The sequence below is a fragment of the Lissotriton vulgaris genome, chromosome 4_1, assembly GCF_964263255.1.
Source record: "Lissotriton vulgaris chromosome 4_1, aLisVul1.2, whole genome shotgun sequence".
NCBI lineage: Eukaryota > Metazoa > Chordata > Amphibia > Caudata > Salamandridae > Lissotriton > Lissotriton vulgaris.
The window spans coordinates 2088583340-2088599918 of NC_141691.1; positions in this window are offsets into that span (position 1 = coordinate 2088583340).

Here is a 16579-nt window from a genome sequence, read left to right on the forward strand (position 1 = left end):
GGTGGATGCATTATTCCTTACGGAGACGTGGCTGAATACCACATCAGCACCAGATATACTGACGGCCCTCCCACTGGGATATGAAATCAAGATAATAGACAGAATAAAGGGGAAGGGGGGAGGAATTGCCATAATACACAAACAAGATCTGGCTGGCCTGCACCCTAGAAGGAAAGGACCTTGCTAACAGTGAAACAGGGTTCTTCTCCTTCTCAGTGCACCATGGGTACTGTATCAAGGGTTTCATGATATATCGTCCCCCAGGAAATCAGACAGGAGCTAGCAGGCATACAGATGCTGCTAAAATCAGAAAGACCCACTCACGGCCAGGGCCATCTCCTGGATCCTATTTACGCTAACTGGGACACCCTAGTCGTAGAGCCCCCAACCCCTGTTATTTGGTCAGACCATTTTCAAGTCTCCATTCGGGTGGCGGTCCCGGACAATGAACCTCAGAATGCCCCTAGTTCCGCTAACAAATGAAGGAAATGGGCAAAGTTTTCCACTGAGGCATTTATTAAAATAATACCATCAGGAGGCCCCCCCGAGGGCGAAGGAATAGAATCCTCCTGCGTTGCATTAAATCTGCGAATCCTAAAGGCGCTAGACTACACAGCGCCATGGATTCAAAAGGCTCCTTCAAGGAGATCCAAATCTGCCCCCTGGTTCAACACTGAACTACGAGAACAAAAAGCTCAATGTAAAAGCTTAGAGAGGAAATGGCGGAAGGGTTTCACCAAAACAGAGAGAGTTGAATATAAGAAGGGCTTAAAGGAATATCATGCACTGATCCGGAAAATCAGAAAAACCTATTTCTGCACCAGATCAAAGATGCGGACAATTCCATGAAGGAAATGTTCCTAGTTTATAGGGAACTTTCAGATCTCGCCCCACTAGCAGCCATGATGACTGGATCTGTTAAAACCTGCAATCAAGTAGCAGAGTTCTTTGCTAGCAAAGTAGACAAAATCTACGCTGGCTTCCCAGAAACAGCCAGAGTAGGTGATGGGAGGGCAGAAAGTATCCTGAACACACAGGAGAATAACTGCCTCTCGGCTTTTCTAGTACCTTCACAAGAAACAATATGCCATATAGCAAGTAGCATTAAATCAGGCTCACCGTGTGATCCAGCAACTCCAAAAAGACTCCATGGCAGCATAACCACTCTGGAGCCATATATTAGTCATCTCCTTGCTCTCTCCTTTGAATCAGGACAAGTCCCCACCTCATGGAAGAAAGCAATAGTCCTTCCCTTGAGGAAAAAATCTAATATTAGTCTAGAAAAACTGGCCAATCTACGACCTATCCCCCTCCTCCCCTACTTTGCTAAAATTGCGGAGAAAGCAGTCAACAAACAACTCTCGGCATGTGCTGAAACCAATGGACTGCTCCACCCCTCACAGTCGGGATTTCGAGCTTTACACTTGACCGAGTCGGCCCTGCTGTCTTCAACGGAATCCCTACGAAGATATGCAGATGAAGACCAGACGGTGGCACTGATTCTCCTTGACCTCAGTGCCGCTTTTGACACTGTAGCTCTTCACGCACTGCTACAGTGTCTTATAAAGGGAGGGGTGAGAGGAAAAGCGTGGGAATGGCTTCAATAATTCCTAACAGATCGCACCTTCCAGGTCCCACAGGGCCAGTTCAGATCCAAAGAAATAAAACTCAATTAGGGAGTGCCACAAGGCTCCAGTCTCAGCCCCACCCTATTTAATCGGTATGTGGCCCCAGCAGGAGTGATCACAGACACATTTGGGGTTGAGATAGTGTCGTACGCAGACAATACGCAACTGATTGTGACCCTGACACAACCAGAGGAGCAATGTGCTAACAACTTCGCGACTTGCATGCAGGAGGTGGCACGGTGGATGGCAGACAACTGCCTCCGACTTAATGGGAATAAGACGGAGGTACTGATTGTAGGTAAATCCCCATCAGTGTGGACCTCAGCCTGGTGGCCGGACAAACTGGGTGAACTACCCACACCTAGTACTCTAGGGAAGAACCTAGGGGTCTGGATAGACAAAAATTTATCGTTCGACCACCAAACCAAACAAGTGGCAGGCACCTGTTTTGGGATACTGCGGGTCCTTAGGAAAATGCTGGACCATATGCCCATATCGGTACGCCAGACCCTGGTCCATACCCTAATCACATCTAGGTTGGACTATGGAAATGTACTGTATCTAGGGGCCAGCGTAAAAAGCTTCTCGAGATTACAACGAATACAGAGTGCAGCTGCCCGCTTGATCTTACAATTACCCAGAAGGGCATCTACAAAAAAAGCACTGAGGACCCTTCACTGGCTCTCGATTAGGGAACGGGTGACTTTCAAGGCCCTATGTGTAGGACATCGCATCCTTCATGGAAGAGGCCCAAGGTATCTGCAGGGCCTTCTGAAACGATACGAGCCTACCCGCCAGTTAAGATCAAGCGGCACTGGGCAAGTACAGGTCCTGAAGGTTAAAAGAGCTAGAATGGGTGGAAAATCTTTTAGAGTCATGACCGCTAGGATATGGAACAAGCTGCCAGAAAAGCTGCGTCTGGAACCCTCTGAGTCCATCTTTCGAAGAGACCTGAAAACAGTCCTCTTCCCCAAAGACTAGGGCCGGACCGAAGACTCTTCTTGCACTCAGGCCACAGACTATTTCGAAACAAATGTAGCGACCAGCGCGGGGACAAACTTGCTAGTGTAACCATGTGCTTTATAAAAAATATATAAATAAATATAAATAAATAAAATTAGATGCCTGTAGCAGCATATCCTCAAAGTATTTTGCTTTAGCGCACTTAATCTGGGCTTTATAGTCCAGCAGTGCTTATTTGTATAGGGATTTAGCAGCCTCAGAATAAGACTTCCTCCAAACCCTTTCTGCCTGTTTGCACCGGAGTTTTAATTGGAGAAGGCTGTTCGAATACCATGGCATGGCAGGCCTGCGTCTGGCTCTAGATTTCCGGATAGGAACCAGCGTATCCAGTGAGTTGGTGATTTGCTGGCACAAGCTGGAATAGCTCGCCTCCACATTCTCCTTTAGATTAAAACCTCCGGGAAGCAAAAGAGGAAGATCGGGGTTGTTCAGAAGTTTGGATCATTGCCTACTTACTTTGGTGGAGTCCGAGCCGTTTTTGCTCAGGAACTCAACAGGAAGGTAGAGGGAGAAATGGACTAGAGCATGGTCCGTCCAGCATTGTGAGACTATGTCCCTAATCACCACCTGAGTGGTTTCTGCAAAAAACAGGTCTAGGGCATGACCCTTCATATGGGTCTGAGAAAGTACAAGCTGTTGCAACTGAAGGTTGCTGCAGGCCTGGCACAATTCTCTGTAGGCTGTATCCGAAGGCCCATTAGGCCACAGATTGAAGTCCCCCAAAATGAGTAATCTAGCATGCGAATTGGAAATATCATAGATTAAATAAATCAAGAATGGTGTTTGGATAGTGCATTACCCGGGGGTCTATAACAAAGCAATCCAGATTGCAAAACGCCTTTATGCCCTTTAAGCGAAAAGCCCATGAGTTCGAATCCTTGGACCGTTTTTACCTCAAACTGGGAGACGGCCAAGGAGTTTCTGAAGATGAATCCTATCCCTCCACCTCTGTTCCCCAGCCTGGGGCAGTGCATGATTTTATAACCCGGAGGGCAGGCCAGTCCAAGTTCTACATCGCTATCTGCTTGGGTCCACGTCTCGGTGAGAAAAAGTACATCCAGCCCATAGGAGTCAATAAGAAATTAAATTTCAAGATGATGCTTACAGAGCGACCGGACATTGAGCAGACCGCAAGACAGCACCCCAGAATTTTCGGTGTTGGGACCCAACGAATGACTTGCCTGGAGATGTTGACCTAGCTGAAGTAGCTCGGTTCTAGAGTAGGTTAAGTGGAGTTGGGTATCAGAGGTAGCATGGCTAGCGCTAGACGCCCGCTGCGCGCCAACGCTGCACGCTTGAGAGAGGCACATCTTATATAGCCGTTAAGCGCGGGAGTCCTACGAGTCAGACCTCTGGCCCCGCACCCAAGATGGCGCCCATTAATCAGCATCTCCTGGCTACCCACACCCAAGATGGCGGCCAAAACGCCGCGATGCGGTTACAAGACTTCCTAAATCCCGCAAAATGTGGGTGGCGATACAATTATAGTGCAGGTAAAAGCTAGTTGCAAATTATGGCCCCAGAAGATGTCTGCAATGCGCGTAGAGGCGTCTGGGTCCTAAATTCGAGCAGCGGGATGGTGCAGGTGCATGTGAAAGTGAGTTTTTTAAAATAATAAAAGCAGCAGCTTACGCGAGCCTGCAGTGGCAGTAGTAGTCTGGTGAGAGATCACCATTAGTTCAGATATAGAAGCGATATAACCGTCACTGCAGTTATAAGTGTGAGATCACCATCACTGCAGCTATAGGTGTGGGATCACCATTACTTCAGATATAGGTGTGAGATCACTATCACTGCAGATATAGGTGTGAGATCTATATCACTGTACATATTGGCGTGATATCTCACTCACTGCAGATATTGGTCTGAGATCACTATCACTGCAGATATAGGTATGAGATCACTGTCACTGTATTTATTGATGTGAGATCACCATCATTGCACATATATGTGTAAGATCAACATTACTGCAGATATAGGTGTGAGCTCTCTTTTACTGCAGATATAAGTGTGAGATCACCATTACTACATATATAGTTGTGAGATCACTATCACTGCAGATGTGGGTGTGAGATCACCATCACTGCAGCTTTAGGTGTGAGATCACCTTTACTACAGATATATGTGTGAGATCACTATCACTGCAGATATAGGAGTGAGATCATTATTACTACAGATGTAGGTGTGACATCACCATCACTGCAGAAATGTGTGAGATCACTGTGCAGCAAATATGGGTGTAAAATCACTATCCCTGTAGATATAGGTGTGAGATTACTGTCACTGCAGATTTAGGTGTGAGATAACTATTACTGCAGATAGTGGTGTGAGATGACCATCACTACAGATATTCGTGTGAGATCACTATAAACTGCAGATATAATGAATGAATGAATGAATGAATGTGGTCTTACAAAGCGCAAACCTAGCCCAAGGGCATCAAGGCCAACACAAGGACAGTAGGGGCAAACTTACAGATATGTCTCAGAGAAAAGCCAGGTTTTTAAGACCTTGTGAAACAGAAGAGGAGAAGGCTGCCCTGAGAGCTCTAAAGGGAGGGGATTCCACAACAAAGGTGCCGCAGTGGAAAAGGTTCTGCCACCCCATTTAGCCTTCAAAAACCTAGGGACAGCAAAGAGATTTTTGTTTGAGGATCGAAGAGATCTGCTGGGAGTATAATGATGAACAAGTGACACAGGATCTTAAATGAGATCCTACGGTCCATTGGAAGCCGATGCAATCTCTCGAGTGTGGCCAAGGCTGAAATGTATCTGGAAAGATTCAACACCATCCTCGCAGCGGCATTCTGGACCATTTGGAGTCGATGCATGAGTCTCTTGTTAATGCCCATATAGAGGGCATCACAATAGTCCAGCCTAGAGGATACTAAGGCCAGAATGGCCTGCTTCCGAGAGTCTGGGGAGAGGAAGTGGGAGATCTTTCTGAGGGTCCTAATGATCCGGAAACAGGTGGAGACAGTCCTGTTTACCTGACGATCAAAGGAGAGAGCAGTGTCAATTATCACCCCCAGGTTCTTCCCATGAAGGACTGGACAATGGTATTCCCCAAGCGAGGGCCGCCATCACTCACTAGACCAAATTTCCTGGTTACTCCCAAAAATCAGTACCTCGGTTTTGTCACCATTCAATTTCAGGAAGTTCTCCACCATCTATTGATAAACAGCCTCCATACAGCTCCTAACATTTTGAGCACAATCCTTTACTGAATGTGTGAGAGAGACCATTATTTGGGTGTCGTCTGCATAAGACAAATCCTCCAACCCAAATGATCTCACCACCCTTGCAAGGGGGGCCACATAGATGTTAAAAAGTGTAGGGCTCAATGAGGAGCCATGAGGAACCCCACAATGCAAGGGTTTAGGAGCAGAGAGGAACTGACATAACTTCACTCTCTGTTCTCTTCCATAAAGGAAGGAGGCAAGAAGACTCAATCAGGGCCCCCAACACCTATCTCTCAAAGGCAAGACACCAGTATGAAGGGAGACAGAGTGTTGAAGGCCGCTGTAAGATCCAACAGGACCAGGAGAGTAGTATAGCCATTATCAACCTGAGTACCAATGTTATTCGTGACTGCCGTATGGGCAGTCTCCGTATTATGGTATCTCCTGAAACCATGTTGCGATCTATCCAAAAGGAGATAGTCCTTAAGATAGGTGCTGAGTTGGAGGTTGAGATAGGCCTCCAACATCTTTGCAGGGGAGGGTAGCAGGGAAATGGCCCGAAGGTTTTTCAGAATGCCTGGGTCCAAAGCAGGTTTCTTCAGAAGTGGTTTCACAACCGCAGTAGTCCATGGGGAAGGATAAACTCTCTCCAAGATGGCACAATTCATAACCTCCATGGGAGGAGGAATGACCACTTCCCGACAGGTTTTCAGCACCTTAAGCGGACACGGGTCCAGTGGGGAACGCTAGTTGACGTTATCTAGAAGCCGGTCGACAATCTCAGGTGAGAGCAGAGGAAAGGTAAGAGGACTCGGAGTCTGCTCACCAGGCAGACTCTCTCCTATCATAGTAGAGGAAAGGGTGATAGAACTAGTGCAAGAGTTTGCAGATTCCAAGGTGGCATAAATATCCGAAATTTTGCGAGTCCGCTTGTCATACCGCGGCTTCCTTGTGAGGCTGCGTGCCGCGCCCTTTTAATCTCAGGGTCATTGTGCATCACCGGGTCATGTGGACTCTGGCCTCTTGCATTATTGTGTAGGGTCATAAATGCTTCACACACTGCCTCTGAGATAGGCCTCTCTGCTTGTGCTACGTTACCACAAGGTTGAGCAGGGGTTATCAAGGCGTATAGCCCCCTTACTCTGACTTAGGATGAAGGATCCCTATTTAGACCTCGGGGCCAGCCGCGGCCAACTGGAGATCCCCGTTCCTAACATTGGTGGTCAGGACTTGCATTTACGCAGTACCCCAGCACCAACTGGTTACTCCACAAGCTCTGCATTTTAGATAGTCACATGTATGGGGATTATTGATTCTGATTTTGTTTTAGTATCATTCTTTGAAATGTGTTTTCTTGTTGCACTATGAGTTGGGTGTCCGAGCCAAGGACAGAAACCAGAGAATCAGGAGGAGTGACTTCCCTTGTGCAGACTGCTATTTTCTTGGGTTGGCCTGAAGCTGAATGAATTTTGTACTGCCCTTGTGCAGACTGCTATGTATGGGGTTGGCCTGCCGAGCAAGCTAAAGGAGTTGTTCCTGCCCCTGTACTGTCTGCTATTCCTTGGGTTGGCCTGAACCTGAAGGAGTTGTACTGCCCCTGTGCTGTCTGCTATTTCTAGGGTAGGCCTACAGTGGTGACTTAATTGACATAGAGTAACTGGCTCGGAAGGGTAGATAACCCCCTAAGTGCAGTTTTAGTTTTCTGGTATCCCCAGTAGGGTGGGATCCAGTGGTGGCAGCAATATGTACTCCAGTGCAGGAAGTCCCATTCCCAGTTCCCAGAGTATGGTAGCTGGTTTCCGGTTAAGAGAGGCACAGGTTGAGATTCAGGGGCAGTAAGATGCTGTTTCACCAGTCTTGTGGGGGGAATGTGGATGAATGTTGGGATCACCCTAGGGCCATAGTATCGGCAATGTACCTGGCTTGCTCTTGGTGTACTTGCTAGGTCATCTGAAGAGGGAAAGACTGCAAAGGAGTCTTCTCCTATAATAATTATGTCATTGGGGATAAACATTGCCTGCCTTGCCTTAGTTTATGGCATACATTCATGGTAAACAGTCTGCCCTCATTTTAATATTGCAGATCGTGCTATCTTTGTTGCTATCACTGTGCAAAATCTTTTGTGTACCTGCTAATGTTCCTTTTACTATGTCTGGGTTTCCATGTGTCCCTTCTAACATCTCTTTCTGTCTTCTTCCTATTCTTTTTCTTACCTTTCTTTAGGACATCGCTCAATCCCTCGGTTTGTTAGTGCTGTGGAGTGGCCAAATTATACGCATCATGTGAAATGCAGTAGCATTATCAATGTGTATGCTCATAGCCTCTAATCTCCTCCTCTCTTCCTCTGTCCTTAATCTACTTTCTCGTTCGATCTCCTGTTGACATGCTTGCGCTGTTTCCTCTATTTCTCATTCCTGCTTTCAATACAGCTCCAGAGTAAGGAGTTCACTCTGTGGTGGGCTCAGTGTAAAGCATGTCATTCCTTTACTATGTCCTAGACATGGTCTGGAGAGTTTGTATAGAATGCTGGTGCTAACATGTTCTTCTGTCTGTCTAAAAGCATAGGGTGATTCGTTTGTGCATGAAGTACAGTGTCCTGACTCTGAGAGGGTGTGGTTGCAGGTGGTACTTCTTCCTGGTACTCAACTAATTTCAAGGTGAAATTAGCTGTAACGTGCCCTGTGCATTTGTTTTTTCACTGCACCTCTGAGTCTCCTGTCTGTGACTTCATGTCTAGGCCTGTTTTTTCTCCTACTATGTGCATTCCTATTGCTTCCTTTGGTAGCCTTTTGGCTTTTCGATATGGACGGAATTTGGTTTCCTGCTATGGGAGAGGAGGAGGTGCTGTAGGCGTGGGAGTTCAGCATTTGTTTGGCTGTTTAATTCAAAGGTGTTCACACATTTAATGTTACCATTCTCTGTTTGTTTTATAGATTTGTATGCTCCCTAAATGTATATCTGTAGATGCCCCAGCTGAAATTCATCAAATAACGCCTCTTCTGGCCATGGATAGAAACTTGTCTTTGTACCCAGATACCATTTTTTACAATGTTTTTATAGTTGGCTCAAATTCCCCTGAACACTTCAGTATTAGACATTCTAGTCATACAAATTAATCTAATATTCACAAAATGTTTTAATATATAATGAATACAATTGAATGAGAAAACATACAATGCGGTCAACAAAAATAATGTTACACTTTATCACTTTCCTGTTATTTTAGCAACACTTCATGCCTGTTTGGTCACCAAGTCCCAGGATGAACACACCACAATTATACTTTGTACCTAATCTAGACACTGTGACATGCTTAGTACGTCTTACTAATTAGTAGTCCACCCTACAAAATTCCAAATGTGCCTTTTGCAGCTTCCAAGAATCTCAAAAAGGGAAAGACTCTTTTAAAAGGGTAAGTAATTTATTCGGACAATGTTTTGGGCTAACGTGTCATCCCGAACCACGAGGACCCACTCCCCCCTCTTGAAGGCAGATTTAGTACTATACGGGTATCTGCCTACTTATTTGAGCTCTCTTTAATCTACGAAGGGGAGGTGGTGGATTTGACCATTGAGGTCCGGTGGGCTGACCGCAAGAAGTGTTCCATCTGGGGTGCCAATGTCAAATGTGGCCTCTTATCTCCCTCTGCCCATCAACAACCACTCCAGTCTTCCATCTTGGTTTCTTAGGATCATCTTTATATACAACTAGAAAACCTGTGAGGTATTGCATGCATAGACACATTCGGCAAGTCTTAAAGCATATCTGACGGCTCATACCTTATACAGATTTCTTCTAGCTTTTCAAAACTATGGTTTGCTCCCAGATTATATTCCGTTACTCACCACATGCACATCTGCTGATCAGAAAAGTCACACCATCCTGTTTGCACTGTGAGTGTCTGTTTTCATGTTTGAGCTAACCACTTACTTCCCTCGAGGGCATGCATGCTCAGCTGAGTGCTAAGGTCAGTAAGTTATTTCTTGGAACGCTTTGTGGTCTTTTTACAAACAATCCCAACTCCAACCCTATGACTAGCCCATGTAGTGAAACTCCGGTTTCAGCACATATTTTACTGGTTGGTCTATTTCTGCCCTACGTATCTCTTTTGTATGAAATGGAGTTTGTTCACAAGATGGAGTTACTGTACATCATGCAGGATTAGTGTTCACAAATAACTATTTGTCCAGGATTTTGAAAGAACACAGAAAAATTGATATTTGATCAGAGACCTTCATTCATGAATTTGAAGCATACACAGTGCATCAAACAACATCTAGCACAATTGTTTGTTACTTATAAAATATTAATCAACTGTTTTAATATATTATGTGCAGAAAATATCTAAATGTGTTGAAAGACAGGTTTGTGTTGGATTTTGAAGTGGAAATTATTTATGATCACACATTGTTGTAGGTGTGTATTTTTACTCCATGAATTTGTTACTGTTGGACGTATTAAATGAGTCTCTCTTCTATGTTCATTTGTTGTTCCTAAACACATCACATGTGCATAAATAGTATTCCAAATGGCTTTTACTATTTTGAGAAAGGCTGGTCCTGCAGGCAAAACGCGTTACTTGTGGCCACACACATAAAGATTTAAAATGGTGATCCAGGGAGTGTTGGACCCTGTTTGATGATTGTGGAGCATACATTCTGGGGAATATTTATTTTATTACGGTAGTGCCAGAATCTGACACGCCCCTTGTTCAGGAGCACCGCGGTCCCCAGCAAATGAGCCATTTTGTACTGTAACTACGCGCTGTGGAGCCCCCAAGCCTCTGCCTCGATTGAGACGCTGACCGCAAGGTTGAAGCTGTGCTAGCTGCCAGGGTGCGGTACATTTTTCCCTTGATGAAAATGATTTCCAAGGAAAGTGGCCGGAAGACAGACCCTCATGCATCAGATGGGTAAATATTTTTATTGTTTCCCAGAATCTCGCACTGTTTTTCAACTTAGAGTCTGCATGCAATTTCGCCCATAAGGTGTCCTCATTGTCATGCTTAGCTTCCCAAATTGCTTGCTAGCAATTCAGCTAGTTTTATGATGTCGGTTGAATACTGATGCACCTGCCGGAAAAAGTAATTGATGTTCTTTTTAATCGGTTTTATACTGCTCCTTAGCGGCATGGTGAAATTGGTGAGACCCTGCTTTGGTTTACATTTAATTAGGGCGGAGAAAGATGTTACCAAGGCTGTGTATAATTTATCCATTTCTCTATTTCGTTGTCCCCTTCCTGTGATTCAAACAGAAGTTTAGCAGCTTCTTGAAAGTTATCTTGCGTTTCTAGCATGCATTTTATTTTTCTAAAGTTGATAGTAGCAGTTGTGCCTGGTAAACCTTTCCATTTTGTTAATCTTAAGATATTTGTGCGCAATACAAGTTCCTGGGGCCGATGATCGCTATCTTCTTTGTCGTCCATACTGAAGGTGAAGATTTCTTTAAAGAGAGTTAGGGATCCAAAAGTGTAGTCCAGCGTTTAACAGTTTTTAAAAATTGATGGGTGAATGCAGGATGTGTATCACATGTGGGTCTGCCATTTGCTGCTCGCAGCATAAAAGTTGAAGATCCTCTATAAGAAGTTGACCAACTTTTGATGGAACTACTGTTGAGTGAGTTCTCTGTTGTGGGATGTTCCATAACTGGTTAAGTAGAATTACTTCCTCTGCCTTTTATGACCCAAGTAGATGAGAATTAAAAAGTCTCCTTTCAATATCATGTCTGGTGTGTTGACTTAGCTCATGCAAGACTCTACAAAGTTGACTAATTGCTTTGCGTCAATAGGTTTCCTGTTAGGATGTATATATGTGTTTATTATTACTATCTCCTTCTGCCTATTCCCTAGTTGCCCGTTTATAGAGGAAATTTTGGTAGCAATGGATTCCGTTGTAGTTAAGGCCACTAGATCGACAGAATTTGCGCAGATGTCACTTGTGTAGGTCACCAGGCCTCCCTAAAGATGGCCAAATTTTGCTTTTTTGAGAGCTGGAGCATAGAACCGTAAATATCCTTGTAGATGTGGTGGATCCGTCATCCATGTCTCCTGGAAAGCAATGATGTGGAATGACATTAGATAATTAATGAAGGCATGGTCTGACGACTTGCTATTTGACCCGTTGATGTTCCAGGAGCATATCCGTAGTAAATTTGTTTCACCTTCTGAGATATTATACCTGCTATTCTGTCATTTGCTTGTTCCTTGGTTGGAAATTACTCTCATGCGCCATCTTGAGTCTTCTTGGCAGAGGCCTTGATGAAGATGAATCGGATGATATCCACCTTTGTCCTGTGAGTGCCTCATGCTGACTGGCGAGGGTCCCCTTTCCCCTCTCAATATTGACTTAGGGACGAATCGTTCTGTTAGCTGACTATCCCTTTGGCTCTGTATTAATGGTGCTGGATAACCAGGTGGTATAATGGGTTTTATTTTTATGCCCCAGTTTTCATATGTCGAGGCTTCCAATAAAATTCTTTGTGCAATTAATTCCGACCTCCACTGGTATGATTGTGGAGGATTTAATTTCTTTGACCATAGATCCTACAGAGGTATATTTGGGGGTGTGATGCTGTATGATGGTTCCTTCTGGTTTCGTTCCACATTGCAGTAACAGATGTTATGCTTCTTCCCCGGGTAGATTGTAATCCTTTGGAATTTGTTTTCCTCCTTCTTCACCTGATAAGTTTTGTTGCAAGGAACCCCTGGGAGCTGGCTCTTGATTGGAATTTGAAACCAACATTTGCCCAGCTCGCAGTGCACCTGATTGTATTTTGCCCTTTCCCTCTGGGGTAGTCTGATTAGAAAGGCCAGGTATTGCATGTGGTAACTGCCTGAAGAGACAGGCAAAATCCTCCTTATTTGTGTTGGTTTTTTGGTTTCTTCCCTTTCTCCTTTGTGCTCGCCTTTGTTTGGCATTAGAAGTTACTCCTGGTTCCATCAGCTCTTGATCCGTGCCCTAAGGGATTCCTATTAGTGGTTCCTGTTTCTTAGAGCTCTTGTCTTTTTTCCATAACCTGTGCTAATAAGGTTTGAGGTAAAATTTGTCAGTCCTGGATCTCTCATGTTATTTATAATTGATCTGTGCTTGACCTCACCGGAGTAGATAGCCTTTTGACTAGGCATGATGTTTTTCCGTGCTGAGTATTTAATTTGGGCGCACAAGTCCTCCAGAATCAAGGGGAGAGAGGTGAGTTTATTGACTATTGGGCCACATCCACAATTTAACTCCTGGTCCTGTTGTCTCCCATGTGAGCTCCGAAAGATCAGGTTCAGGGTGCCAAGTTGTTCATCGATTGCCACCATAAACACTGCCAATGTATTTAATAAGGTTAACTCGGCATCCATTTTTTCTGACTGAAACTGGAGTGTGTGATGTACATAGATTCTGTCCATGTAGTTCTAACATGGAATCCTGGTTCTAAGGAATTCCTAGATTTGACAGTTGAAGGTGGATCTAGTGATGGCGGAGGTTGTACATTAAAGACCTCTTGATTTACCAACTTCTTCATGTCAGAAGTCATCTTTTAACAATTGCGACGATCGCGTGGGAAGGATAAAGGTTTACTTGAAGGAAGAAGAGGATGAGAAAACAACCTCAACATCGAGAGGAATTTAAAAAAGAAAATGAGCAAGGCTGTGCTTAAGAAAACGAGTGAAAATACCTGGAATTCAACAGGGTTGTCTATGTTGAAGCGGATTACTGGTGGGTGATTCGGCATGTTGTTGGGATGAATTTTAAAGAAAACTCTGTGCTGTGTAGCCCAGTGATGTCAGAGGTGCGCGAGATTTGAGCGCGAGATAACCTTGACGTGGGAGGAATTTTGTGTATCAAGCCTCGTTTTAGTTTGTTCGCAAGGGAACGTGGGAAGAAACAAGCACTATCGAGCAAAGAAAAGTGTCTTGTGTTCCAAGCCTCGTTTTGAAGGAGACGCAAAGGTGCTTGGAGAAAACAAAGTCAATCGCCTCGTAGAAAGAAGTGAACTGGTTGTACGGTGGACATCTTGGATTCATAAACAAAAAAAGAAGAAAGCTTTTATTTCGATAATTAAGAGGATCTTAAGCAAAAGGAATTTGGAAAGAATAACTCTGACGCAATGGTGTAGAAAAGGAATATGCTGAAGAGGAAAACAATTAAGAGGAAGAATAAGTTTGTTGGGTCAATTTAAGAGGTGACACTTTTGTAGGAAGAAATCGAAAATATTCAGTTGGTGCTTCTGGTGACAGGCACAACTTGTTCTTGTTAAGAAACTATATTTAAAAGTGGAGAAACTTCATCAAGGAGTTGGTGCTTAAGGTGATAAGCACACCTGACGTGCTCTTTTCTTGATGGGTTTAATAGAATATGTTAATATAAAAAACATATTAGAATTGAAATGTTTAATCAATATGTACACTTAGTTAGTGTATCGAGGTCTTGGTAGAAATAATAAAAAATAAAAAAAGGGGGTGAGGTGCAGTTCGAATTGTTTTCTGTTGTTGACGTTTGTTGTATTGGTAAAGGGGTGTAAAAATGCAAAATGTGACTTCCCCACCGTTCTTTCGAAATGATCCTGGGGATCCACCTATTAAGTATAAAAAATGGAGAAAAAAATTTTGAAAATTACACAAGGGTGTTATATTTGCCTTTGCTTTATGTCATGATTCATGTCGCGCGCTGCACTCGCGCTGCTCCACTTTGTGACATGTCCTGTGTTCCATACAACGGTTGGCAGTTGCCCGTTTCATCTTGCACACGATGGTTGGGTTTTCTGCTTCGCATCTTAAATAAATTATCCTGAACCACACGACGCTGGTGTGCCGCATCAGCTTTGTTTACAACATTTTTGGCGACTGCTGAGGGCGGAGGATAACGTGCGGAAGATATCTGCTAGGAAAGACGAAGCGAGGAAAAGAAAACCCGACCGGAGGATTTACCTTCGAAGAATAAGCGGTTGAAAGTAAGCCTCGACGGAAGGTATGTCGTAAATCACTCACCGTGAACGGAAGTGTGCCCAAGACTTTATTTTCCCAAGCGCGACGGAGCGTTAACTCTTGCTCCTTGGCCCGTCGACGCAGACAACAGCGCCTCTTGCTGCAAGTGGTCTTAAAAGGGAAATTATTCTTGAAGGAAAGGCTATGCGAGTGAGCCCCACTGCTCAGAGGGGCGGAGTATATTAAAAGGGAAACGCACAGCCAAAGGGAAAGCGTTTTTAAATAAAATACCACCGCTATTCTCTTTACAGTGACACACTCACTTCCATGCAAGTTCGCTTGTGTGTGTCACGTTGATTTTAAGACGTTTGCAATTAAAGACCACCGTAGTTGGTCAAGAGCAAATTCACAGTGACACACTCACTTTTAAATCGATCTCTACAGTGTGCCACTCAAACTTCAGTGACACACACACTTTAAGTAAAGACATTGCGAACAGTGCTGCCTGTGTAAAATTTTGCCTGTTTAAGTTATTTATATCGTAGATTGTGCACTACTGCAGAGTATTCACTATGAATGTGAGCAATGCTATTCAAGCGCCCGTTCCTTTCCTGAGTGCCCCTGGTGAACCCTCAATGGAGTGGGATGACTGGTGTGAGGCGTTTGAGAATTACATAATTGCTTTAGATGGTACAAAGTTCTCTGCCATCAGGAAGAAAGCTTTACTGCTGGGTGCTCTAGGCAAAGAGGGTCAAAGGGTATTTAAATACTTACCAAGTCCGCCTCTTGACATTGATGATGTTTACAAAGATGCTCTGTTTAGACTTTATACTAGGTTTGCTAAACAAGAAAATGTTGTAATGCGCAGGCACAAATTTTACACTGCCCCTCAGAGAGAAAGCGAAACTATTGATGAATTTGTTTCTAGGCTGAGGGAACTCTCTGTGAAGTGTCAATTTGGGAATATTCAAGATGAGATGATTCGGGACCAATTAATTGTGCAATGTTTTAGCAAGAAAACACAGGAAAAGTTGTGGGCAGCTAAAAACCCCACCCTTTCTGAGGCAATTACCATTGCTAAAGTCGCTGAAGAAAGCGATAGGTGTATGAAGGAGCTTAAAAGAATACAACTGGGACACACTAGTTGTCAGGAAGTTGCAAGCCTACAGGCAGATGCTTCAGAAAGCATAGCTTTAATACAAGGGAGGCAAGCAAATAAGGGGGGGAAACCCACAACCTCATTTAATAAAAGCGTGACAAGCAAGTTTAAACCAGCCACACGTTCGTGTAATAGGTGTGGAAGCCCGTTTCACTTAGCTGACTCAAAGAATTGTACAGCTTTGTCCAGGGATTGTTTAAAATGTGGGAAGAAAGGACATTATGCACGAATGTGTAGATCAATTGGCTCAAAAAAAGTTGCTATGGTTGAGGCTGAAGTTACTGATGATGAAGCAGAGGTTATGATGATTACGTCTGCTGGCAGCCTGGAGTCAAAGGAGAATGTTGTCTTATCTCGGCCTAAAGCGGATTTTGAATTGAATGGTGTAATTGTTAATTTAATGGTGGATACGGGATCACTGTACACAATCATCCCAAAGATATTATACAATTCATCTTGCTCTGGTTCAATTTTAGTGAAGTCTGATATCACATTAAGGGGTTACCAGGGTGTGAGCATTGGTGTCCTTGGATACTTTGAGGCAAGTATCAAGTTTAAAGGGAGGGTCACTCAGGGGAAGGTTTACGTGTCCCCACATGGCCCTGCAATTTTAGGGTGGTTACACCAATATGAACTTAACATAAGGGTGAACCCAAGAGCTGATCCACCTGTAATGTG